The sequence below is a fragment of the Wyeomyia smithii genome, chromosome 3, assembly GCF_029784165.1.
Source record: "Wyeomyia smithii strain HCP4-BCI-WySm-NY-G18 chromosome 3, ASM2978416v1, whole genome shotgun sequence".
Taxonomy (NCBI): domain Eukaryota; kingdom Metazoa; phylum Arthropoda; class Insecta; order Diptera; family Culicidae; genus Wyeomyia; species Wyeomyia smithii.
In genome coordinates this window covers 213229078-213257056 of record NC_073696.1, presented here as the reverse complement: position 1 = coordinate 213257056, position 27979 = coordinate 213229078, and the positions used below count along the sequence as shown (strand labels likewise).

The following is a 27979-nucleotide window of genomic DNA, read 5'->3' as shown; positions in this document are numbered from 1 at the left end:
AACCACATAATTGTACATTCGGTTTCCATGATTAATGCCGCTAACTGAACACGTACCCTCTCCTCTCTAGTCTGTTTCCCACAGCATCGACAGGTAGTAGAACTAGCGAAACCGCAATCTTCAAAGAACGAGTTCAGCGAATGCTAAACGAGCTGAAAAAATATTTGCTCGCCTCCAAAATCGTGCAAAAAGCGGCAACATCCACGCTGCAAACGATGCGTACCGAAGTGTGATGTGTTGTTGAGAGCAGAGGCGGCTGAAGTAACATTTACCCTATTTGTAGAAGTATACTTCTTGCTAATAAAACCGACTTTTCCGTCGAAAAAATAGTCTATTAACCAGTATCATATTTCTTCCTATCAGCGGAAAAGTTTTTTGCTGCTTTCGGAGTGCATTACATCACCCGCTATTTAGTTGAGCTGTTGTTATGTTAGAGAAAACTATGTGCACTAAACTGGAGCTAATCACTTTGCAATAAAAAATATGTATGTTTAAATTGGTTGAATGTTTTGGCCATTTTAAATATTGCTTTGGTCGAAAAAACAGAAACTTTCGACGTCGCTCATTAAGCAGCAGCACCCGAGTACGGCTCTCCGCGTTGCTGGCCGATTGCGGCTCTATAACATCGTCGACTCTATTTTGCTATCTCAGGGCACCACCATGCACTCTCATATTGGTTGGATGCGAACGAAGTTGATTAACCTCGATTCGTTTATTGATACTCTACCGATCTCGTTCGACTGTTGATCTGCAAAAAGCAGTTAGATCAGAACAGCATTCACTTGTCTGGCTGCACGAATCCGATGGTTGGTTTTTGGACTTTTGAGTGCGAAACTGTATCTCTCCAGCGTTGCGGTTCTCATGACTTATGGGAAATGGTTCTGTTAGTCCAGTCCATTCTGATATGAATTTGGATTTGCAAACTAATGGGGTTTTCGTAAACAGAGCTACCAAGAAATTTGCATTCATAGTCTGCATGAATTTGGAGTCTCTTGACTTTCAAGAGCTTGTTGCGTTATCTCAATCCATAATTATATAAACATTATATGAGGAATTAAGCATACAGAGAACCCTGTTCTGCAAAAAACATACCGTTTCATCCGAAGTCTCAAACAGGTTTCCAGTTTCAGCTTAGAATGTATCTACTAGACCTACGAAATTTCGACCCACACCCCGAAGACCAAATCCCAAAAATAAACTGTTATCCAACAACGTATCGCTGCCAGGTTCCATCTTTCGGCGTAAATTGTATGCTTGGAAAATAACAAAAATTGGAACTTTTTTTGAAGATTTAAAAAGATTAGAAAAGTATTGAAAATGATTTTTTAAAGATAGTTCTATTTGTTCCTCTGTGATACATTTTTTGTCAAAATTGATATTAAATTAAATTTCACTGCATTTAAAAAAAAAGTTTTTGGGGCTGTCCAAATTCTTCGTGGTCAACTTGATGGGGGTAGGGAGTACGCAAATGTCCACGATTGTCCACGGAAGGGGGGGCAGGGGTAATGGTAATGCCCGTATGGACACGATATTTTTTCCAAAACAAGAGGAAATCTGCCAAAGAATACGTTAGCATAAACCAAAAAAAATTTGCAGATGTTTTCAGAATCGTTGGCAGCTATATTTGAGATAAGTTTGGAATCAATTGTTTGTCAGGTATAATTCATTTCGTATTTATTTTTATTGTTTTCTCTTGTTAGCAGAGGTGCTCTTAAGTTGGTTTAAGCTAATTTGAAATGATTTTTTATAAAGCATTTGAAACAATTTTTGGCTTTTTCTATTTTTTTAGAGACGTTTCGCCACCATTTTGAGCTGAATTCGGAATTCATTCTTTTTTATTCTTTCAATACTTTCAAAGTATTTTCATATGTTTCAAGCTACATTTACGAGAGTTTGCATGCATTTTAAATTTAGTTTGATAAAGTTTTGTCTTGAGTTTTGTATTTTTCTGGCTTATAGTTGCTTTTTCAAGTTACTTACTTACTTTCACTTTTACTTTTAAGGCGACAGACCGATTATCGATCCAGTGCCGAATCCAGAATACGTCGCCATGTCCCTCGGTCTTGGGCTGCTATCCTCCAATCGCCCCTAACACCTATTTCACGTGCATCCTCGTCGACAACACACATCCAACGAGTGCGGGGTCTACCTCGAAGTCGTCGACCTCTATCGGGATTCCTGCTAAATATAGTTTTCGCTTGACGCTCATCCGGCATTCTCGCTACATGCCCAGCCCACTGAAGCCTGCCGTGTTTTATACGCTTGACTATATCCGCTGATTTGTATGCCTGGTACACTGCATGGTTCATGCGTCTGCGCCAAACACCATTTTCTAGTTTGCCGCCAAAGATTGAACGCAAAATCCTACGCTCAAAAACACCAAAAGCTCGCCGATCAGCCTCTTTCAGCGTCCATGATTCATGGCCGTAGAGAGCCACCGGAAGAATCAGTGTTTTATAGAGTGCAAGTTTAGTACGGATTTGCAGACTGCGGGACCTTAGCTGGTTACGTAATCCGTAAAAGGCCCTGTTTGCGGCTGCTATCCGCCTCTTTATCTCACGGATAACCTCGTTGTCACATGTCACTAATGTTCCCAGGTAAATAAATTCGTCGACTACTTCAAATGTTTCCCCATCTAGCACCACCGCAGCACCAACCTCCGACGGAATACCACGCACTCTGCCAGCCACCATGTATTTCGTTTTGGCAAAGTTTATGACAAGCCCTAGCTTTTTCAAGTTATTAGATACTAATTTGAAGCCAATTTCTTAGCTGTTTTATTTTTCTGGTTTTATGGGTGTTTTTTTGCTGCTTCGAATGGTTTTCTTTTCAATTAGAAATAATTTCTGTTGTGCTCTTTTCGTTTTTTGGCTGTATTTGATCAGGTAATTTTCTGGTTGTGAGTTATTCCATGCTACTTCGCAAATCGATCCTGATCGACCATTTCCGATTTTGTTCAAGTTTTTCATAGTTGTTTCTTTTTGATAATAAGGTTATTTTATGATATCCGCTGTTCATGTTGACTCCCTACTACTGTTCCGAAAGCGCCTATCCATATTGGTGACTGATGGATAAAAAATTTCTATATAAGGAAAACGGTTTGTTTGTTTGAAATAGTGCCTTGAGCAAAGTTGAAGGTAATAAAATTGCGGTTCTAAAAAAAATATATACACTGTAAAATTTTTTTCTGTGTTAAATTATCCAAATCGTCACAAAATATTAAATATCTTAACTTGTTTCATAGCCGTTTTTGAAAATTGTAAAAAGTGCCGAAAGGGGAGTCATTTTTGAAAAAAAAATTTTTTTTCCATGGAAAATTACAATTTATAAAATCATAATTAATTGTAAAAGTCAGATATCGTAAAACGGCTATGTAACAAGTTGGATAATCCAACAAAATTTCATCCAAATTGGTTCAGTAAATGCTGAGAAAAACTTACCACCAGTTGAAAAAGCATGGTGCAAAATAAATCTTCAAATATACCTTAATCAATAACCAAAATACCAGAACACTTCACCTTACTCCAAGCATCCAAAAAACAAGTCGAGAAAACTCATTATTGTTCAACCTTCCAGAGTAGGGTCCCCCCTTACTGTTGAATGCTTTGTTTTTGGTCTAATAAATGATTTCTTCGAGCGGTTTTCAACTTAATTAGAATTCAAATTTTTATTTTGGCCATGTCATGTTTTTTGTTTGGCCTCAAATTTTGTTTTGCTAAAAGCCATTTTAGAGTCTATGGTGTTGTTTTTTCGCATTTGAGTCATAACATACTACTTCGCACATCGATCCTGATCGACCATTTCCGATTTCACTGAAACTTTTCACCCATTATGATAGTGAAGTCATTTTATGATGTCAGTTACGTAAGTGCCTATTCAAAATGGTGACTGATAGTTTTCTGTAATATTAGTCCATTTATTTTCTCAGTGCTGGGATATTCTATATTTTGAAAAGTTTATAAAATCTTTTGCTAACAGTTTACCTCTTGAGTTAGGCTCATGTAATGCTTCTTTTGCCGCTTTATATGCAATTTCATTGCCATGGATTCCCATGTGGCTTGGTACAAAATAAAGTTTGAATGTTTTAGACTTTTGTTGGCAAGAAAAAATATTGTCAAAAATTGATTGTACTATTAGATGATTTGAAGAATGATCGGAAAATGCTGACAGGGCACTCAATGAATCGGTTATGATATTATATTTGTTGAAATTGCTATTAAAGATATGCTTTGTTGCTTTGAGAATCGTCGTATATTTAGCATTATAAACTGAAGAATTGTTTGGAAGTCTTGACTTTAATATTTTGCTGTTGCTTTCATCGAAAACTGCGTAATAATCGAAAACTGCGTAATGGCGTTACATTACTTTAGTAAATATAAGTTGTTAATCCGAGTTTTCATATAACATTTTACGGAACAGAGACTTGTATGAATCAGAGTTGGTAGAGTTGTTTGGGAAAGCAATGTTATCCAATAATTATGTCCAATTTTGGGAGCAACCACGGGACAATTTTGCCAAGGTGCTTCGTTTCGGTTTTAGGTAATTCTAGGGCTGTTTGATATTTGGGTTATCTAGAAGAAAATGATTGGTTTTTATTTGTGTTGTCAATTGGTGAGTGTTGAATTGATTCTAACATAGGATGGGTTTGATTACGTAAGATTCTAGATATTTGGGATAAGGTGTGATTTTCTCTTCTGATATTCAATGCAAAAACTTAGTGTCGACTAAGATACTGATAACCGGAGATGAACGGAAAGCTCCGCTTGCTATGAGTAAGCCTTGGTGATGTACTGATTCCAAGGATTTTAGAAGTTCAGCTGATGCTGACGAATAGGTAGGGGAAGGGGTGATAAAATGGACACCCTAAGCCATTTCTCAATTTCCTCCACAGTTTAACACTACAACTATGAGTCGATAGTGCAACGATAGTCAACTGAGCCACTAATGGTTGATACAAAAAAATTAGAAGAAGTACTCAAAAATAGTATTTTTCGTAGTTTTCATGAGCATTTTTTAAAAGCAGTATTTTGGAGGTAAAATGGACACGTGTGGGTAAAATGAACATAGGGGGTGGTAATATGAACACCTTGGGCGTGAACATTAATTATCCCTTTACAGATAGTAAAATGTTGTTCCATAGCACGTGGCACACTTATGCATTCACCAACAGTTCAATTTTCACCGTTTGTCGTAGAATTAATAACAATATATGACCTTATCCGCAAGAAACTGAGAAATGGCGGAAGCTTTTTTCGCGGACACTCCGCATTCAACGGTACGATCAGCCGCGGTCATCTGTTCATCGGTCCGAGTTTTCCTTTGCGTTTTTCTGATATAAACACGAAGCATCTAGATGTTTTAATGGCAATTAACACAATTTTTTCACCATCACCATGGGCTGTCCATTTTACCCGCACATACATATTATTGAAAATACTTAAATATATCGAGAAAATTATTTAAACAATTACTAACCATTGATGATTTCTGCTGATTAGTAGTCTGAGTACAGATATTTGCAAAAAAAATCGTTATTAAATACTGTTTTACACAAGAAAAAACCTTATTTTTTGAAGGCCAAAAATAACATAACCACCACGAAAGTACACGTGTTTTTTGTTTTTGTTTATTATTTTGACTGTTTGACTGTTTCATGTCGCGTACTTTGTCTCAAATAGCTTCTAGTACCTCTTAGATAAGGTGCTAAAGTAGTTTGTACTATTTTTCAACGTAATAGTAATTTGGAAAACTAAATTGGTACTATGTTTTTTTCCTTCTGCCAAAATGTATGCAAAACGTTTTTGGATACTGACATTTTCAATCCGTTATTCGATAACCATTTTTGCATTTTGTTAACAGTTGAATGCATCCGTGTTCGTGAAGATTTTAAAAAAATTGATGTCATATATAATACTATATCATCTGCTTATGTAGAATTTTGCATTTGGAGTCTATCTGTTTTGTGATATCATCAATTGATAATAAAAACAAAGTCACACTTAGGACAGCTCCTTGAGGGATTCCATTTTCTAAATCGTAAGAAGACGACAAAGTGTTTTCTTGTAATCCTTGAAATTTGCGATTTTTGAGAAAGTTATTGACAAAGCCAAGCATGTTACCATCAATTCCTATGGTTTTTAATTTGTTTAAAATTTGCCGACGCCATGTTAGATCGTATGCCTTCTCTAAATCAAAGAAGATTGCATAGGTATGTAGCTTTCTCAGAAAAGCTGTTTGTTTATCAGATTCAAGGATAGTTCAGTTGTCAATCGTCGATCGTCCTCGGCGAAAGCCAAATTGATAGTCAGAGAGAATTTTTTTACTTTTAATGTACCATCTTTTGTTTACGATCCTTTCAAGAAGTTTGCAGAGACAACTTGTCGAGAATATTGAACGATAGCCAAACATTAAGCAGGGATCTTTGTAGGGTTTCAAAACAGGGATCAATATAAAATGACGCCATCCATTGGGAAAAACTTGTTCGGTCCATATACGATTGTAAAATTTCAGTATATATATTAGAGCCGTTTTAGATAAATGTTTCAACATATCATAATGAATCATGTCTCTACCCGGTGAAGATTCTTTATTAAAGTTCATAGCTGATTGAAATTCAAACGAGAAAAATGATTTGTTATACGATTTGTTGTTATTCATGATTAGTAGTGGTAGAGTCTCAACTTTCGATTTGTGTCTTTTAAACGATGGGGAGTAATTCTTAGTTGAAGATACCTGTGAGAAATACTTTTTCAAGCGTTCAACTATGTCAGAAGTATTTGTTAAAACATCATTATGATACTCCCAGGATGTTATTAGATTGGATTTATGTAACCCACTAATACTTCGAATTGGTTTCCAAATACGAGTTTGCGGGACGTTAGGGTTGAAGCTACCATTTTTCTCCATGACTGCTTGCTATGATACCGTATAAGAGCCCTCGACACCACGAGCTCTATCGTTATCAGATGCGAAGTCACGTCTATAGAGGTCAAAATTCCTAAAAGAGGCTGCATTACTGTATTTGAGATGTGATTCTTGCAAACAAATTATCATTGGGAGATACTTAGCATCCAAGAGTTTAATTTCTTATAAGTTGTAATAAAAACCATTACAGTTCCATTGCACGATGGAGTTTTTACAATCCATCACTAGGGAAGGAGGTATTGTGGACAGAGGTTCCACTACTGCACACTGAAAATATATTTTAGTTTATTCCACGAAAACGTATGTTTTATATAAAAAACCTTTTGTTGTTTTCTGCAACGAAACCAATGCGTAATAAATATGAAGGTACTTTCGTCAGAACTGTCAAAACTGTAACAGATTTATATTCGTATACGTAACGAAAGGTTTTAAAAATAAACGCAATCAATCGTACAAACAAAGGCTGCATGATGTAAATAGTACGAAAAATTAGTAAGCTCACGCAAGTTATTCGTACAAAGAACGCCGCATTATGTAAATAGTACGAAAAAATAATAAGTTTACGCAAATAATTCGTACAAAGAACGCTGCATAATATAAATAGTACGGAAAATTAGTAAGCTCACGCAATAATGTATACATTATACGAAATCAAAAATAAAAGAGAGAAAGAGAGAGCTTGAAGGAGCTTGATTGATCATCACCGGTTTGCCACAACGCGATTCTAGTTCTATCGATTGCGAGAGAGCGATGACGCGCGCCCCTTCCCAACTTAACCCCAGAGACGTACAAATGTTCACGAAAGTTATTTCAATACGAAACCTTAGCGAAGGGTATATGTATCGCGGCGGTTCTATCGATGCAAAAGTGATATTGTTTCAGAAACGTATAAATGTTCTCTTCCTCATTCGGATTCGGACCAAGTGTGAAGGAGTGGAACTCACGACCATCTGCTCTTCAAAGCGGACTCTTTAACCATGTGGCTACCAGCTCTGTATATACGAAATCAAAAATCACAAAACACCTTCAAGTAATTACTCGTTGTTATCCACGTTCATACGAAAGTACATTCGTGAATTGGACAAATTATGCGTAAGTTGCAATTCTATTCGATAACTTGCAATACGAATGTTCCATAAAATCAACAAAAGTGCTGTACACTCTACGAAATCCATGTTTACGAAATGTGCGTGAGTGGAATAACGAAAAAATATTTGCAGTGTGGTATATCTTTAATGAGTATACGCTGCATAATGTAAATAGTACGAACATTTAGTAAGCTTACGCAATAACATGTACATTGTACGAAATCAAAAATAACAGAACACAAAAATTTCGTTCAAGTAAATACTCGTGCTCCTGTTTTTTTTTTGTTCGTTGTTATCCACGTTCGTATGAAAGTACATTCGTGAATTGTACAAAATATGCGTAAAGTTGCAATTCTATTCGATAACTTGCAGTACGAATGTTCTATACATCCAGCAAAAGTGCTATACAATCTACGAATTTCATGTTTACGAAATGTGTGTGCAGAGAATAACGAAAAAATATTCTCAGTGTGACACTCAAAGACGACTGAGTGCCTTTCATTCTCTTAGCGTTAAATTCATATTCATCATGTTCATCTGAGGATTGGGAGAGAGGGCGAGAGACTTTTGCTATTTCAAAATCCATACTAATTGGGTTCCTATCTCTTATTACCGGATCAATTAACATTGTGCTTGTCGATGCGTAGTGTTGGTGAGATTGGATTTTTAGATGAGATACGTAATTGATTTCTCTGAGCGCTTTGAGTTTTCTACCTGACTGTTTTTGAGTACACTAAGGTCGCTTTTTACGCGGGTTTTTTTTATGCGGCTTTTTTACGCGGATTCCGGAATTTACGCGGTTTTGTTACGCGGATTCCGGAATTTACGCGGTTTTTTTTTGCGCGGATTTCGGTTTCTCTTCACTCGGATTGCAGAATAAACGCAGGTTTTGACGTTGACTAACGTCTATATCGTAGTTAGGCACCTGAATTTGAAAATCTAGTAATTCAACCAGGGAAAACCAGGGAAAAGTGGTCAGGTTTTGAGCGCTTATTTTGCAGTCATCTATAATCAGGTTTTCGAGGTTTTGGCATCAATCGATCAGAAATTCTTTTACGGGTAAATTTATGTAACAAAAACAAACTATTGTTTGAGATACACTATTGAAAAACTGGTAATTAATATCGATTGTCTAAATCATACCGCGCAGCAAATCACTACCTCTCTTCCCAAGCACAGTCGACACTAACGGATACAATCGATCTGACTTTGTTTTTATTGTTGTTATCACTTTCTGTTTCCGATGTTTAATTGCGTTCCTTGTCAATCCATTCTCTACTTAGCCCCTTCTTCTTTCTAACTAACTGACGAAGCTCTGGTATAAAACGTACCGTTCGAACATTTCACCCCATCAGTTTCATTACTAAACCGTACCGATTACATACGGTCGCTAGGTGTTAGCAGCTGAAAGGAGGAAAGACAAAAAAAAGTGCCGGTTTCACCCGTAATGCTAGTGGCTGTTAGTAGTAAATGGCTACTGCAAAATACTAAAATGGCTGGAAGTCTGGACGGACTAACCAGTAAACAAGAATAATCGGCAACTGGTACCTTTTGGTGCCTCGAAGTTTTGTAATAGAAGCGTTGCAATTCCTTCTACTATTTGTTTTAATGGAATATAAGAATACGGTAGTGAACGTCATGCGCTCGTGTCTTGAATACCCCCCTCCTACAATTTTTTTACGCGGATTCCGGAATTTACGAGTTTTTTTTTACGCGAATTCTGGAATTTACGCGGTTTTTTTTACGCGGCATGTATCCCCCGCGTAAAAAGCGAATTTAGTGTACATCACTTTATGAGTTACCGTTGTTAAGGAATCTAATTTCATACAACTGACGAGCCTCCCGAATGGGGACATTTTCAGTGACCCTGATACGCGTTATCTTCTTTTCGATTTTGAATACCTTACATTTGTTAGACCATGATAGGTGTTCCGAGGAACCACAGTTCCGGCATAGTGTCTTTTCAGAACCTGTAACCTACCTGGCAGCAGTGGCTCCATACTTCTTTCTTTGAACAAAACTTTGACGAGTGACCGAAGAATTGGCATTTGTAGCAATCATTGGTCTAGGGATACACAAACACACTTTGAGAACATGGTATCCAACTTTCACGGTTTCAAGAATTCCGGTGGACTTGAATGTAAGGATGAAACTATCTGTTGAGACCAGTTTACCGTCCCTTTTCCTCTTCATGACTTCGATCTTGCATACTCCTTGCTCCTGCAAGTCTTCCATGATTTCATCCTCCGTAGCGTATTTCAGGTCAGCGCATGTCACAATTTCCTGTGTTTGGTTCAACTTGGCATTTTCCTCGACAATGATGTCCATGTCAAACATCTTCTTGCACCGAAGAAGTTGATTGGTCTGGTTAATGTTCTTGGTTTTGACCAGTAGATTTCCATCTCTCAGCTTGATGACGTTGAATGGTTCTCCGCAGGTGCCTTTGATTCCTTTGTTGATGAAAATGGGACTAACCTTTTCGAAAGACCCATCTTTCACATCCATACGTTTGATGATGACGAACTTGGGACCCTCCTGGTAATTCTAGAGGTGTGTTGCTTTATTTTTTTTTCCAACAAACATAAACAAACATGATTTGGGTGACATGACGACAAGAAGGTTAGCACACGGCGGGATTCGAGACGGGGCGTGAATGCGCCTTTTGTGTAGACGAGGGGAAGGTGGTAGATGCTAGAAGGCGCATTAGAAGGTTTCAAGAAGGTACTGATAATTTTCGTCAAGAAGGCGTTGTCACGGCGTGTGTGCCTTCGGGCCTTAAGGTTGGATAGGTCAACGACTTTTACAATAACAATAGAGGGTAACTCAAATTTCAATGATCACGAAAAAACAAAAGATTTAAATAGCACTATTGTTCTGAAGAGCACATCGAATATACGTCCTACTCAAACAAGGTTTCGACTGAGACTGCCAAAAAAAATTTGTTTTTAACCTATTTTTCATGGAATGCCTCACTGATGTTTATTAAAAGTTTTTTTTCTGTGCTAAACGGTATTTCATGTACTGATAAAACACCTAGGTGATCGGAATGGTTGCTTTGGTCATTGAAATTGTCGATAATGATCAGAATTCAAATTTCTAGGGTTGTTTCCTGCGACTGCTTAGAAAAGACGCCACTGCGTAAGCCATACGTAACAAACAAAAAACATTCAGTAACCTGAGAATAACCGGATGTACAAAACTGGTTTATTCTAAGACTTCGTTGGTAATTATGTGTTACAGTTGAATTTGCTATTAATTTACTCAAAATATGAAATTTGATATCGTTTGAATACACCACCAAATTCCGAAGATTGTCAATAAGAAGACTTCGAAATTATCTCTTTGAAAGATATCAGGGCATAATTTAGAATTTAGTTGTTACTACGTTAATCATGATTTGGTATTTTTTCAGAAAACGCATTTAATTTCCGACGACTTTTTCGACCGTAAACTTCTTCTTGATCGGATAGGTAAATGTTCTTTTTTTAAGCAATAGAATTCGATTTATATAGAGAATATTGAATCTAAAAGCTATTCCAGTTTTTATATATCATTTGAAAAAGATACGTTTTCTGAGCAAAACATGATTTAAAAAAAATGTTTTTTGATGTCTTTCGATTTTTGAACGAAGAATAAAAATCTGCTCAAAATGTGTTGAACGACAGTTCGTCCATGTACGGTATATAAGCGAACTGTCATTCAACGCATTTCGAGCAGTTTTGTATTCTCCATTTAAAAATTGAAGAACAACTGAAGATATTTTTTAAAAATTACGTTTTGCTCCGAAAATTACACTCTTTCAGCTGGTACATAAAAATCAGAAAGCCGTGTGAAACTTTAGAACCCAATTAAATGAAATCAATTATCAGTGAAACTTCAACCCAATCAAAAATTGTCGAGAAAAAAATAAAATTTTCCGTCGTTTTCAGCTGAAAATGTTCTTTGGCGGAATGAGTAATTCCATGTCATTCGCAAACTAAACTAAACTATTTGATCATGAAAAATAAAGTTATGAAATGATGGCGAATCTTGGATGGAGTCTAGACTCATATTGATATGGATATGGCAAAGGATAGTGTACTGTATAGCGACAATCTTGCAACGATTTTCTCACTTTTCTCACGTTGCTTACAACCTACATTTTCTTCTGTTTACATTCTACCAGAACCTTAACCGTACGGCCTTTTAATTAGATGGCATTTACTACCGTTTTCTTCTCAGTGAAAATACTTTCTAGGTACCTACCCCACGGCAAACAATGCAATTAGCAATCCGGGCACAATAACACAATAATCGTGCTCCTTTCGCATATGTGTCGCTGTTTTGATTCACCCGACTGTTTGAAAGATGATGGACCTGAATCAGAGGTTGTTTTGTTTACACTAGACGATTCTCTTCTAGCAGCCCAAGAGCCCTTGCAGTTTCATTAAGGGATCAGCTGGGTTATCATCGGATTTGAAGAAAGAAAAAAAAATCTTGTAGGTACACAACGGAACACTTGGTTGCTGATAAGAACGTAAAACTGGAACATCACTCCGGGGACTAGTTCTGGTACAGTTTTATTTCACTAGTGAAACATTGCAGTGCTGCTGATTCCTGCTGACAGGCCTTGCCGAGTAAGTGAATGTGACCTTTGTAGGCGAATTTCGTACATTTATATCTTGGCACAGCTAGCGGACTGACCACGGTCAGTCAACTGCTTGGGCGAATCCGAATCCGTAAAAGGACAACAATTTTTGTTTCGGGGTATAATCTACTTGAAACGACAACATCTTTTCGTCATACAATCTAGGGTAGCTGTTACGATTGTTGGATTGTAAGGTGTAAGTGGCATGATTGTGAAATTTCACTTATAAGAAATTGTGTTATGTATTGTAACAAATCGTTCAGATATACAAATGATAATCGAGTGTTTGACCGTAAAGTGGATGCGTTCTCGTAGATTATTTGCTTCTAATTTTTTTTCTCGTCCCAGCGACATCATCATTGTGAATGTTTTCTTGCTGGCATACAGGGATTACGGTGTGTAGAGACACGGGATATTGAAATAAAACATCTTTTTAAGCTGTACGCTCGGTGCATTCGTTTTTTTTAAAGGCTGGTAACCAAGCGTGACAAAATAATTGCAATGAATTCTCTGTTAATTTTTTTATAATTGAATTTCTTATCTCATCGGGTGACTTTTTTCTCTGGGTTAATCTGTTCGAATGATACAGTGATTGCGTAACAAATGCGCAATATTGCCATTAGAAATGTTTTTTTTAGGTAGATGATAAAATTGCAATTTGAATGCCGTTAAACAACGTAGCATAGATAACATTTATGGGTAGCAACATTCTAGCAACCGACCAATTATAACCCGATTTATAGTAATCATTTATGTCACTCATCAATTGGCGGCAATTAGTCCATAAAAGTTGCAGCCGTTAAATCGTCTCGAACGGTTATTACGACGGATGTATAAAATTATATTAAAAACCATTTATTGCGGCTATCATTTGTGATTAAATGTATCGAATCGTTAAGCTGCTGTATAACCACCAGGAAATGTACAATTTTGACCGCCAGGTATAATAAAAAATATGTTGAGAATGCTGGAAATACCAATCAAATTGATTATCAGATCAGATTATTCGGAAATTATGTACTAGTGGTTTTTATTGTAGAGTGTCAAAGGTTCTTTTGATTTCGCGCTATGTCATATATTTAATGAAAACGGTTTTTTTAAATGCCATTTCCGAATTGATTTAAACTTTTTCAATAGAGGTATCATCCTATAGTTTTTGTCGGAAAACGTTTATTTTGAAAGATACAATACAATTATTCTGACCAATTTTTTACTTATGGTGATACCATCTCTTAATTATAAAAAAGCTATTGAAAATCTGTTGTAATTCAGTTTGAAGGATAATTATTTTTCAAAACAAAAACGTAAGAAAAACACGAATCGCATAAAGCCCTCCAAGAACAAACGAAGTGAAAATTCGTAATGAGATGTTTCTGTTATCAACTATTACCAACCAATCCAAAACTAGTAAAACACCTATCCATCAAAGTATCCATCACACACTGCGTCGAGCGAATTAAAGAAAGCCCCATTAGGGGCCAGCAATGGCAAATGCATTACACGCCTGGCAGGTTATGCAAACGTGAGCTAATTTGCTAGTCGTGCAGGATTCACTTTGATCAGTCACGTGCGTAATGAAATGGTATCAACGCCCGTCAACTTTATAGGATATCCGTCCGCCAATGTTTCGCGTTGCGGTTTTCCACAGCACCTGGCGGAGACATGGGAAAGGTGGGAGAGAGGAGAGGATCACGCTGACACGGTACCAATCCAATTACGAAATGCAATAATTTGCGAATAAAGAGGGCGCGTTGTGTTCCACGTGCATACTGGTATTAGGTAGTGCCCACTAGAAAGGAGAGTGAGCGCCGTGGTTAACCGGAAATTATGGGACTACACTGTACGATGTTACTTGCTGTACAGTGTTGTGAGTGTTTCGCTGTGAATATTAAACTTCACATCCACTGAAAGTTCGACTTTGGCAGAAAAAAGTTGTAGTAACTTAAATTCAGAAACTGTTCAATATTTGGCAACAAAATCTTCAGGACAGTTGTAGTTACTGGACAATTGTGCATGATTATTAGGGTTTAAATAAAAATCGACTTTTCGATTTACATGAAGCGGTAGTGATCAGAAGTTTTGACTGCGAGAAGAGTTCTCATGCAAAATTTCAGCTTAATCGGAATCCGTTATGTAGACCCTGTTCTGGAACCTCAAAACGGTCAAAGTTTTGTTACCAATGAAAAAGTATATACATCCCATTAAGTTTGTTTTTCAATACGAAACATCTGAAATTCATAGAACTGCGAGAATTTTTTTGCGAAAAATCGACCTGAATTAAGTTGAAATGTATGATTTAAATGCAATTGTTGAGATATTTATTACAATAAAATTGTATATATACTGTATCATCGTAGGATAGTTAATTTGGGTGGATCTCTTATTCCTCATGGTCGAAAATCATAGAATAATATCTAAAAATTGAGATTTCGAAGAAGTAATGCAAATAATAGCATTGAAACATTTTTTCAAATATTTTTAAAGCCAGAAAAGTTTATTTTATCCGTGTGACGTGTTCAGGAAAGTTGTAGATAATAGTTTTTTCATTCTGAAAAACGTACGGTGTATGTCCGTGGAAAAAAAATTATTTTCAACAAAAAAATTAATTAGAGTATCGGCTCTATTATCACCAGGTTTGTTCAATTATCGTCTGGAGGGTAAACTATGAGTTTAGTAAAGCGGGCAATGTATGCAGTTTGCGAGGATGCGAAAATGAACGGGAATAGAAGGTGTGACTTTTTAGGCTTAGAAAAAATTTTCCCTCGTCCAGACGGGACACGAACCCGCAATCTCCGTTGTCTCCGGCAAGGTGTTTTGGCCAATTAAACTACTGGGAAAGGTATAAATAGTTCTAAACCACGAAGGAAAATTTTTTCTAAGCCTAAAAAGTCACACCTTCTATTCCCGTTCATTTTCGCATCCTCGCAAACTGCATACATTGCCCGCTTTACTAAATTTAAAATGTAAGTCATATGACAAAAATGAAATTAGTTCGTAAAGGGTAAATTATGTTCTAGAGCAGCGGTTCACAACCTTTCTGCGTTTGCGTACTTCGCAGTGATACTTTCTAAATAAATTGTACCCCCTGGCTTTGTCCTTTCGGAAAAATGGAAAAATAAACACCGTGAGATAAATAGCAAAAAAACCCAATAAGCATACATATATAATATAATTATAAGTCAAATATTTCAAAAACCCCGCTTCCCAAATACCTGATTTTTTTACGAGAGCGACACATTGTTAGTTAACCAATGAATTTGAAGAATCAGAAAATAAAAAACATTGTAAAAAAATATTTTTGTATCATTATGGTCTCAATCAAAAAATCATCAATAAAATTAAGAAAACACAAACATTTTATTACAGATAAAAAAAACAATATCGCACGCTTAGTCTTGGGGCTAATAGCGGTCTCGATCAACTAGATTAATTAGTTGAGAGAATTCGTTATGGATATTGTTTTTGGCACATTTTGCATGTGTAGGATAAGTACAACGATACACCGTGCCCCAGTGCTGAGTCGAGAAAATTTCTAGCTCGAAAAGATCCTCGACGCGATCGGGAATCGAACCCGATATCACAACCGTGTGGGAGAGCTAGCCGACCGACATCGTTAACTACAGAACCACGGGGACCATAACAGATTATTACAGATCATATATCCTAAAAACCCGCCTGAAATCCGATTTTTGTTTTTCTACGAAAACTACACAGCTACACGAACAGAACAGTGATAGTTGTTTGAACTTAGAGAAATGAAAATTGAAAAATTATTGAAAATTATCGAAAGATAGGTATGTTTCTTTACGGTATATATATTTTTTGAATGGACAACATCATTATCTACAATTCAGTTGAAGGCACTATACCGATCAAACATACCGTTTTGGCCTGTTTATGCCTTTTATTGATAAAGATATTTCTTGAGACAAAACCGTTTGATTGGTTGGTTAAGTGTCTTCGATAAAGTTGTAGATAGTAATTTTGTCCTTCCAAAAGAACATATGCACTGTGAATAAAATATTTTAGAAGATTATATTTTTTTCATTTCTCCAGGCCCAAGCAACTATCAACGTTCGATTGTTAAAAAATTTGGGCTCGATTATTTATACCAGGCAAAATATTTAGCATTCGAGAGGCGAGGGAAGGGGTTGCAGTTTTGTGACGAAATGTGACTAGGGGGAGGGTGGGGGTTTCAAGCCAAGCTACGTAGCAAATATTAAACAAAGAAAAAAAATATCTAATTGTTCTTTTTTATCACTGTTTTGTCTGTGTAGGGCCATTTTTAATACTTTCTTGTCTTTTCTTGTTCATTTATGATACAACGTATGTTTTTGATAATAAAATTTGCAAAAAATTGTCATGGTGGGGAGGGAGGGAGAGGGAGGTCTGACTTTGTAACGAAATGCTACGATGGGGAAGGGTGGGGTCAAAAAAATCTAAAAACCTAAACTAATCCACCTAGCGGTCAGACCCAGCCTTTCTCATTCAAACTTATATTAAATTGTTATGAAGTTTGTTATTTGTAAGCTTGAGAGATGACTCGTTCGTATGACACTATTTATGTTCAATTAAGTCGTGTAATCTTTGAGATAATAGAATTTCGTTGTTTTATTAACAATTTAATACATTACGGTTGCTTAGTTCGATTATAATCAAATGAAATGGAAACGTATAGGGCAGCCAAACTTTGAAACCACGTGTTCAATCATAATTCATCAGTTAACCCTTAACTAGCCCGTTCATCTGATAATACTATTGATCAAATCGGTTGTGTACTTTCCGAGATAATCAAGTTTCGTGATTTTCACAATTCGGTACATTACAGACGAAGTTACAATTCGATTACAGTAAAATTCAATAGGGTGTCATGAGTCAGCTAGACCTTTCATTTGACACTAATTTCGTGAAAATCGGTTAAGCCATCTCTGAGAAAAGTGAGTGAGTTTATGTATTATTCGGAATATGTTTCTTTTCATAGCTAGATTTCACATTTCTAAACATAACAGGCAAAGTAAAAGTCCGATTGCAAAAAAATCATTAGGGTCTTATGGGGTAACTAGACCTTTCATAAAACACTGATTTTGTGGAAGTTGGTCCAGCCATCTCTGAGAAACATGAGTGAAATTAAATAGTCTTCAGAAGACGTTTCTTTTCATAACTTTTGAACCACATATTCAATCTATATAAAATTCAAAAGTTAAGGGTTTTAGATAGCCCGTTCATTTGATACCAATTTATTGAAATCGGTTGTGTGGTTTCTGAGATATTGATGTTTCGTGACTTTAACATTTTTAAACATTACCTCTAAAATAAAAATTACAATGAAATCCAATAGGGTCTTATGGGGCAACTAGAACTTTCATTTGCATATAATTTCATTAAAATCGGTCCAGCCATCTCTGGGAAAAGTGAGTGAAAATAAAAATCTGCACATACACACACAACCACACACACACACACACACACACACACACACAACCACACACACACACACACACACACACACACACACACACACACACACACACACACACACACACACACGCACACACACACACACAAACACACACACACACATACAGAAAATGCTCAGCTCGTTTCGGCCCTTTGGAGCACTTTCATATCTTCGGTTTTGCAAGTGAGTGCTATACCTTTCTAGGAGAAAGGCAAAAAGTTAAAAAAAATTATTAATTAGGAGTAAAATATTCGTGCTGAAGAAATAGCGAAATAATGACTTTGAATTTCGTACACTTCAATCACGAGCAATACCGGGAACGTACGAATAGCACAATACCAAATTTAAATTTTGTTGAGGCCATATGTTTTGATCAAAGCAGTTACAGTTTTAAATAGTCTTTGAATTTCGTTTCTTTTCATAACTTTTGAACCACATATCAAATTGCTATGAAATTTCTTACTTGTGAGTTTGAGAGACAACCCGTTCAAATGACACTAGATATGTTCAAATAAGTCGTGTTATCTTTGAGATAATAGACTTTCGTTGTTTTTATAATTTAATACATAACGGTTGGAATAAAAATACGATTATAGTCAAATAATATGGGAACCTATAGGAAAGCCGAACTTTTCATTTGACTCTAAGATTGTTGAATTTAGTCCAGCCATTTTTGGGAAAACGAGTGAATTTGAAAAGTCACCGGAACATGTTTCTTTTCACAATTTTTGAACCACGTGTTTAATTATTATAAAATTCATCAATTAACCTTTAACTAGCCCGTTCATTTCATACCAATATTGTTCAAATCGGTTGTGTACTCTCTGAGATAATGAAGTTTCGTGATTTTCATATTTTGATTCATTACAGACAAAGTAACAGACTGATTACATTGAAATTCAATAGAGTGTTATGAGGCAGCTAGACCTTTCATTTGACACTAATTTCGAGGAAATCGGTTCAGCCATCTCTGAGAAAAGTGAGTGAGTTTAAGTAGTCTTCGGAATGTTTCTTTTCAAAGCAGGATTTCACATTTTTAAACATAACAGGCAAAGTAATAGTCCAATTGCAAAATAAATCAATAGGGTCTTATGGGGTAATTAGACCTTTCAAATGACACTGATTTTGTGGAAATCGGTTCAGCCATCTCTGAGAAAATCGAGTGAGATTGGGAGAGCGTTACACACACACATACACACACACACATACGCACACACACACACATACAGAAAATGCTCAGCTCGTCAAACTAAGTCGATTGATATACGAGATTCGACCTTTTGGAGCACTTTTATACCTTTGGTTTTTCCAGTGATTGCTATACCTTTCTAGGAGAAAGGCAAAAAAAGCTTCGTCATTTATGCAGCTCGAAGAGAACGTGCATAAACTACGTAACGCTTTGAGAAAAGGAAGGAGGGCTGTCTTATAAAGTGTTGTTGTTTTTTTGGATCTTTTTCCTGAAAAAATCTTATAGTGTGAATGTTTTTCGAAAAACAAAACTATTACCCACAACCTTGCCGAGAGGTCACACCGCTCAAACAAACCATTCTACCTCTAAAAATATTTATAATCATCAGTCAGTACCATTTTTACATTAACTCTTCCTAAGCATTGTTCCACTCCAGACGTAATTTTGAAATTTAAGATCCGGTTTCCGGAAAACAGCTATAATTGACCAAATAAAACCTAACATGAGTAGTTTTGGAACAAGGATGATGTCCAGAGACCTGTAAATGACCCCAAAGACCATTTTGAACTTCGAAATGGCAGCTTTCGGTACCTGGAAGAGAACCAAACCACCCAATATGGGTATTTCTGGAATCGGGACCATGCCCAGAGACCGGAAAACAACTCTAGACGTCATTTTCAAACTCAGGGTGGCGATTCCGCTAATTTTGGGTTCATTTCAGGAACTGGAAGTCGCTATTTTATAATTAAAAATGACCTCTGTGGTCGTTTTCAGGTCTCTGGATATCGTTCCGATCCCGAAACTACTAATATAAGATTGTTTTTGCTAAATGTTGTTTTCCGGAAGCCGGAAGTCGCCATCTTAAATTTCAAACTGGCGTCTGGAATTGATTGACGGTCTCTGAGCATTACATCGATTCCGTACATACCCATATTCGATGGTATTGGTTCCTTTCTACCCGAGCAGAAGAAAATAGCATCATGACATCATAATCAGATATTGGAAACTCTATGTCAAAACACCTCATTTTGACCTTAAAAAGATTGATATAGTTGATAAAATAGCAAAATGTAATACCAAAATATCGTTTTTCCAAGACGAATCGTCAACCAACCAAAATAAATGTAATGAGACAGGATTAGTCGTAGAGTATACAAAATTCAAATCCTCATTCTTTCAAGAAATTCAAAAATAATTTTTCCATTATCGTTTAACAAATTTGGAAAATTTAAAATAACAATCAATTGTGCTCTGATTTGAAGTTAAAAAGTGAAATTTTTCTTTTCAGCTAATTTGTTTCAACTCATGACATTTTTTCTCAATGTGGGGTAAGGTACTGTTTTAAAGCCAGTTCGCGAGAGGCGCAACCGCATGTTGATTTGATGTTCTCCGATTGGGCTGAAGTGTTTGTTTGTTTATTCATGGTAGGACGTTTTGCAAAATTTCTATTTTTTTATTGATGTTAAGAGGGGTAAAACGGCCCCATATGTCCAAAAACGTCCAAATACTAAAAAGTGCAATAACTCCTGCTAGACTAGATGGATTTTTCTAAAAATTTGTGGTATTATTCTACACTAAGAGTACTTCAAAAAGCGTGGTCACAATATATGGCAAAGAGGTAACATGACGAAAAAAATGCAGTGTAAGTGTAAAACGGCCCTAGAAGAGTTTTTACAAAAAACCGTCAAAATCACTAAATTTACTATATTTCCTGCTAGACTGCTAGATTTTGCTGAAAAATTGGATAATCTCTCTACCTTACCAGATCTACCTACTCTACCAGAAGATACGCTATTTGGGGTAAAACGTTCCTTGAAGAATATTTTTTCGAAAAATGCCTTCAAAATCACCAAAACTGCAAGAACTCGAATTAGACTTGATAAATTTACTGAAAATTTAGATTATCACTCTAGTTAAATACGAACTTCAGAGCAAGATGACAAAGGGACAAATAGATTTACATGACGAAAAAAAATATTTTTTTCTTGGAAAATACTTGGCTATTTTAAGGGGTGCTACTTTCTCTAGAGAAAACAATCCAGAACCCGAAGTTAGCATTTTATGAAACAACTTAATAGCTTTTATTTGGTATCTAATCCAGATGCATCTTTGGAAACTGACTAAAAAGGATTGAAGTTTTTCTTGACTTTTTAACTAGGTTTCAAGAAAATTATCAAACCTGGTAAAAGACATTATCGATAACATTTGAGAAAGATCCGCAATCGGCTTTCGGACGAAGTTCTATCATGATGCCGAAATAAAAGCATTGTACGGGCTTCACATCGACTTTTCGCATGCATCTCTTGATTTTACTGATCAACGGTTTGCAGTTCGTATTTCTCGGTTATTTTCGTACACCAAGGAATTTAAAATCCCGACACTCAGGCAGATTGGTTGCGTATATTGGCTACAAATGGGGTCGAATGGTTGTTTAGGAATGTTTGTGTTCATTGCCGTAATGTGATTATGCTTTATCTGGCCAAAACACATACCATCCATCGTCATAGTGTTTGTGAGGAAATGAAATAAAAATTTCTACAAACATTCGTTCTGGTACATATCTTGATTGATAGTCAAACCATTGGGCTTGAACCATGATTTTGATTCATTACTTTTTTTTTCATTACTATTCGTCCATTATTTTTCCCATGTTCCACTACCGCACTGGTGAATTGTTGTTGAAGTTTGCAGAAAATTATATACAACCGAAACCGCAAGATTTTTACTTTTAAAATGGCTAACCGTGATCTTTTTATCAGAATGCACTTTTAGAAGGCTCCTTGTTTTGACGCAAGTTGTACAGAACTGAACACGCCACAAAACAAAAAAACGAGTCACATAAAGAAAAGAGAGCGTTTAGTTGTCACATACAATTGTTTTCGAAATCTGAAAATACTATAAAAGTATTAATTGACAAACACTTTTCGTGAACATATAAGATGGTTGGATTGGATTGAGTTGAGATTGGGTGAACAATGAGCTGAATACTTATATCTTCATAACTCTTTTAAAATAGGTATTTTTTCCTCATATGTTACTCTTCTAATAATGTCACAGGATCAATAAGTTCCCCATAGTGCTGATATACTTGCTGATGTTATGTGGTAAGTATGTGCGTGTGTGTATGTATGTGTGTGTATGTATGTGTATGTATGTTTTTTTTTAAAGTAAGGAGGTGAAGCTTTAAAAGCCTTGCCTGTAGTTTGTTGTTGTTTTGTGGTTAACCTGAGTGTACCCTTGTGTTACCCCCAGGCACGGTGTGGTATCCGCCGGAGCGCTTCCCCACTAAACACCTCTCTACTCTTCGTTTGCTTCGATTCCCTCGGGACCACTTTTAAGCGCCTACTTCGGGGGGAGGCTGTGCCCTTGCACTTCTCGTTTACTCACAAATTTAGCTTACACCACTAGCTTGCTGGCAATTTCTCCAGATTCTCTGCAACTCTGTCATGATTTGTGATACTGCACTGTTGACGACATTCCAAGTATTTCCGTTTTCACACATCTGTGCTGCTATATTCTCGACATTTAGCGCTGGGATCTCCGCTCTTTCTGCTTCGAATCTTGGGCATTGAAAAACTACATGCTCCGGAGTTTCTTCAACATCCCCACATACCGCGCAAAAAGGAGTCGTTGCATGCCCGAACCGATGCAGATAGTGCCGGAAGCAACCGTGACCGGACAGAAACTGTGTCAAATAAAAGTTCACCTCGCCGTGTTTTCTGTTCATCCAAATCGAAAGATCCGGAATGAGTCGGTGCGTCCAACGGCCCTTCGCCGTCCCATCCCAATCTCGTTGCCATTTGGCCATTGACTCTGGTCGTAACATCTTTCGAACTCCTTTGGTGTTTCTTCGGTGGAAACACTCACTGTCCTCCGTCAGGGTAATACCGATTGGCATCATCCCAGCTATGACACATACTGCCTCCGACGAGATTGTTCGGTACGCACTTGCGACTCTAATGGCCATGAGCCTGACCACATTGCACAGTTTCGTCTGATTCCTCTTAGTCTTTAATGCCCCAAGCCAGGCTGGACCTCCATATCGCAGTATTGAAGAGGATACACTAGCCAGTAGACGCCGCTTACTACTGCTAGGACCGTAGCTATTTGGCATGATCCTGGCTACCGCGTTGACGGCCTTTGGCGCCTTCTCGCAGTCATAGTCGACCTGAATATTAAAGTTCAGTCGGTCGTCGATCATCACTCCTAGATACTTGAGCGCGCGCTTCGAAAGTATGACTTCGTCGCCGAAGGTGATTTCTGCCCGCTGGGCCGCCTTACAGTTGCTGACCAATAGCACCTCCATTTCGTGATGTGCAATCTTCAGCTTTACTTTCTTCATCCACTTTTCGATCATTCCGATCGGCAGTATCGTATACCAAGACCCGGTTCTCAAAGTAGCTACCTATAATTTTACACAGAGAGTCTGGTATTAGCATTCTGTGTAGCGACTCGGCGATGGCCTTCCAGCTGGCGCTGTTGAAAGCGTTCTTGACGTCTATTGTAACTACAGCGCAATAACGATTACCTCTCCGCTTCTGTTTGGCCGCCTTTTCGGCTATCTCCAGCACTGTTCGGATAGCTTCAACTGCAAACTTGCCTTTCCGGAATCCGAATTGCATCTCCGACAGGCCTCGTTCGCCTTCTGTATACTGCGTCAGCCTGTTGAGGATAATCCTCTCCAAGAGCTTACCAGCTGTATCCAGTAGACAAATCGGCCTGTACGATGCTGGATCCCCTAGATATGTGTATGTATGTGTATGTGTGTGTATGTTTGTGTGTGTGTTACATCTTGGCTCATAAACAATATTTCACATGTCACATATCGCGTAATTTTGAGAAAATCGCGTAAAAAAAATCGTGTAAAATAAAATCACGTAAAAAAATCGCGTAAAAACAGAATTCAGTAGGGGTCTTCACATCAAGCTCGTATACGAATACCCAGCCGTATACTGTGTATCTTCCATTACTCGTCAATGGAGGTGAGTATTTTTACGGCTGGGTATTTGTTTACGAGTTCGACATGAATACCCATAGTGTATTTCACTCTACACATTTCGAGTATTTCGTCTTAGTGCACAGGAGGCTTCGTAAACTTCTTAAAAGTGGTTTCTTACTAGTAAAACAAATTTTAACATTTGTGATAAAAACAAAGGATATTTTTCGTGTATTTGATCATAATCATTAGAAAATGTTTATATGTAACGTTTACTCAAAAGCTTATAGTGCTTAATCAAAATAAAAATATTGTGAATATTGAATAAAAAGCAAACATAGAAAACCGTCTTAACCCATTCCTCGCGGGTGATGCCATATAAATTTTGATAACAGTTCAATAACTATACATGAAATTTCCAACGATGAAAATACTCTAAGCAGTTAGAGAACAGATTGAGCTTCAACATGCAATATAGTTTGTGCCAATTATGCAAACAAGAGTTTGAATGTCATTTTTCGATAAAAAAACTGATTTATCTCCGCGGGGATAGGGTTAATATGCAATTCTTTTAAAATTTAATTCTTGAAGCTTTTTTTTTTCTTCATCTACAATTTATTTGACACGGCACAAATACAATTTAATGTTTAATGGCGCCAATTATATCTGGTAGCTTACTTTCTAAAATATCTTAATAACTAAAAGCAAATTTTTTATCCTCGCTGCCGACTACGAGCTGAAACTAAATCTAACTTAAAGCTAGAATGTTTTGCATTAAAAGCACTGATTTGTTGTTTGATGGTTTTCCATCGCCATAGGTAAGCAGCATATTGAATATGTTCCGCTGCTGGGCCAAGATATTACGGACTGGCATATTGGGTTGTCTCCCTCGGGACCTGAGAGTATCGTGCGGGACTAGTTGCTGTTTCCGGATCCGGGGTCTTAACGTGTTCTTGTCGTTTGGTTGGATGTAGGCGGAAGGGAATAGGATTAAACTGGGGCGTGGATGGATTTCAGGAAAACGTATATAAGGGACATGTAGGATAGGTCACGGCTCGCCAAGACATCACGAACAGGAACAGCCGGCTGCCTACTTTCGGCCTGCAGGGAAGCTATTAATTTAGACCTGGCGTCACGGTGTACAGGGCATGACCAAACCACATGCTCTATGTCGTGATAACCCTCACCACAGGCACAGATACCACTTTCCCCGAGCCCAACACGACGGAGATGCGCGTCAAATCTATAGTGATTGGACATAAGCCGGGACATCACGCAAATGAAATCCCGACCTACATCCAACCCCTTGAACCACGGGTTCGTCGATACTTTGGGGATTATGGAGTGTAATCACCTTCCCAATTCCCCTCTGGTCCAAGCATTTTGCCAACTGATGATCGTATTCTGACGTACAAGTGCGAAAAATTCATTAAAAGCAATTGGTCTTTCATAAATATCACCGTTTGCTGCGCCCACCTTAGCCAAAGAGTCCGCTTTCTCATTGCCCGGTATCGAGCAGTGAGAAGGGACCCACGCTAAGGTAATCTGAAACGATTTTTCGGATAAAGCACTCAGATGTTCCCGTATTTTCCCCAGGAAATACGGAGAGTGCTTAACATCTTTCATTGAGTTCATTAAGTACATCAGGGTGTACTTAATTGCAGCCAATTCTGCGACGTAAACAGAAGCAGGATTATCGAGCTTATGGGAGACGGTTAAATTGTTATTGAAAATACCGAAGCCAGTGGACCCTTCAAGAAGTGATCTATCAGTGTAGAACATATTGTTGCAGTTGATGTTTCGATATTTATTGGAAAAATTTTTGGGGATCCTCTGCACGCGTAAATGATCCGGGATTCCACGAGTTTCTTCTATCATGGATGTATCGAAATGTAGAATCAGAAGTATTTGATAAGTCGACACGATTTGGAATATTCGAAGAAGGGTTAATATTTTGGGACATGTGATGGAAATACAACGTCATAAAACGGATTTGAGAAGTTCGATTAACCTTTCAAAATTTTCAATCACGGGACGGTTCAAGACCTCACATTTGATAAGAATACGAGAAGACAGGCTCCAAAAGCGGTTTTTCAATGGTAGTACTCCAGCTAAGACCTCCAAACTCATCGTATGGGTCGATTGCATGCAACCTAAGGCGATACGCAAACAACGATATTGTATTCGCTCCAGTTTGATCAGATGTGTGTTTGCTGCGGAGCGGAAGCAGAAACACCCGTATTCAATAACGAACAATATCGTTGTTTGGTAAAGCCTTATATGGTCTCCTGGATGGGCTCCCCACCATTGTCCGGTTATTGTACGAAGAAAATTCACTCTTTGTTGACATTTTTTCATCAGATACCTCACGTGACAAGCCCAGGTGCCTTTAGAGTCGAACCAGATACCAAGATATTTGTGTACCAAAACCTGAGAAATCGTTTTACCCATTAATTGTGTTTGAAGCTGAGCAGGTTCATGCTTCCTAGAAAAAACTACTATCTCAGTCTTCTCCGGAGAGAATTCGATACCTAGCTGTAAAGCCCAAGCAGACAAATTGTCCAAGGGTCCTTGCAAATCGGCAGCTTTGGCTCCTGTAACAGAGATTACACTGTCGTCTGCAAGTTGTCTTATCGTGCATGAATTTGCCAGACATTCGTCGATGTCATTTACATAAAAGTTGTAAAGAAGGGGGCTTAAACATGAGCCCTGGGGAAGACCCATGTAGCTAATGCGAAAAGTTGCCAAATCGCCGTGCGTAAAATGCATGTGCTTTTCGGACAACAAATTGTGCAAAAAATTGTTCAAAATTGGAGAAAATCCTTGTCGGTGAAGTTTATGCGAAAGAATGTCAATAGAAACGGAATCAAAAGCCCCCTTAATGTCCAAGAACGCAGACGCCATTTGTTCTTTGCGAGCATACGCCAGCTGAATATCTGTTGACAGCAACTCAAGACAATCATTCGTCCCTTTGGCACGGCGGAAGCCAAATTGAGTATCCGATAGTAGGCCATTTGATTCGACCCAATGGTCTAAACGACGGAGTATCATTTTTTCCATCAATTTCCGGATACAGGATAGCATTGCAATCGGCCTATAAGAGTTGTGATCAGAAGCTGGTTTCCCTGGTTTTTGGATGGCGATCACCTTCACTTGCCTCCAATCCTGCGGTACAATGTTTTGCACCAGGAACTTATTGAACAAGTTCAACAAGCGCCTCTTGGCATTGCCGGGTAGATTCTTCAACAAGTTGAATTTGATTCTATCTAACCCAGGCGCGTTATTGTTACAGGACAGGAGGGCAACTGAAAATTCTGCCATCGTAAAAGGTGATTTTATCGCGTCGTGGCCCGGAGACGCATCACGAACAATATTTTGCTCAGGAACAGAGTCCGGACATACTTTCCTGGTAAAATCAAATATCCACCTACTTGAAGACTCCTCGCTTTCGTTGACCATTACGCGATTCCGCATTCTTCGGGCTGTGTTCCAAAGAGTGCTCATCGATGTCTCCCTCGGCGTCTCGTTCACGAACCGACGCCAATATCCGCGTTTCTTTGCTTTAGCCAAGCTTTTAAGCTTGGTATCAAGCTCCGAATACCGTAAATAGTCGCCAGGTATACCTCCCTTCTGGTAGGCCAAAAACGCGTCGGATCTTTGCGTGTAGACATCGGAGCACTCTTGGTCCCACCACGGAGTGGGAGGCCGTTCTTTAATCGTTACGCCGGGATTTTTCTTCGTTTGGGCTTGCAACGCG

The 27979-nt window shown here is 37.7% G+C and overlaps 2 protein-coding genes across 2 annotated transcripts in view; one reads left to right on the top strand and one right to left on the bottom strand.

The window, feature by feature from the left end:
• LOC129726599 (extracellular serine/threonine protein CG31145) overlaps nt 1-27979 on the bottom strand; it is a 217329-nt gene that overhangs the window by 164537 nt on the left and 24813 nt on the right. The window lies entirely within an intron of this gene.
• Nucleotides 12493-27979, top strand: part of LOC129726600 (galactokinase-like) — a 148392-nt gene continuing 132905 nt past the window's right edge. The window contains exon 1 of the mRNA XM_055683504.1: nt 12493-12628. The gene's annotated coding sequence lies outside the window, so the exon portion shown is untranslated. The remainder of the gene's footprint in view (nt 12629-27979) is intronic.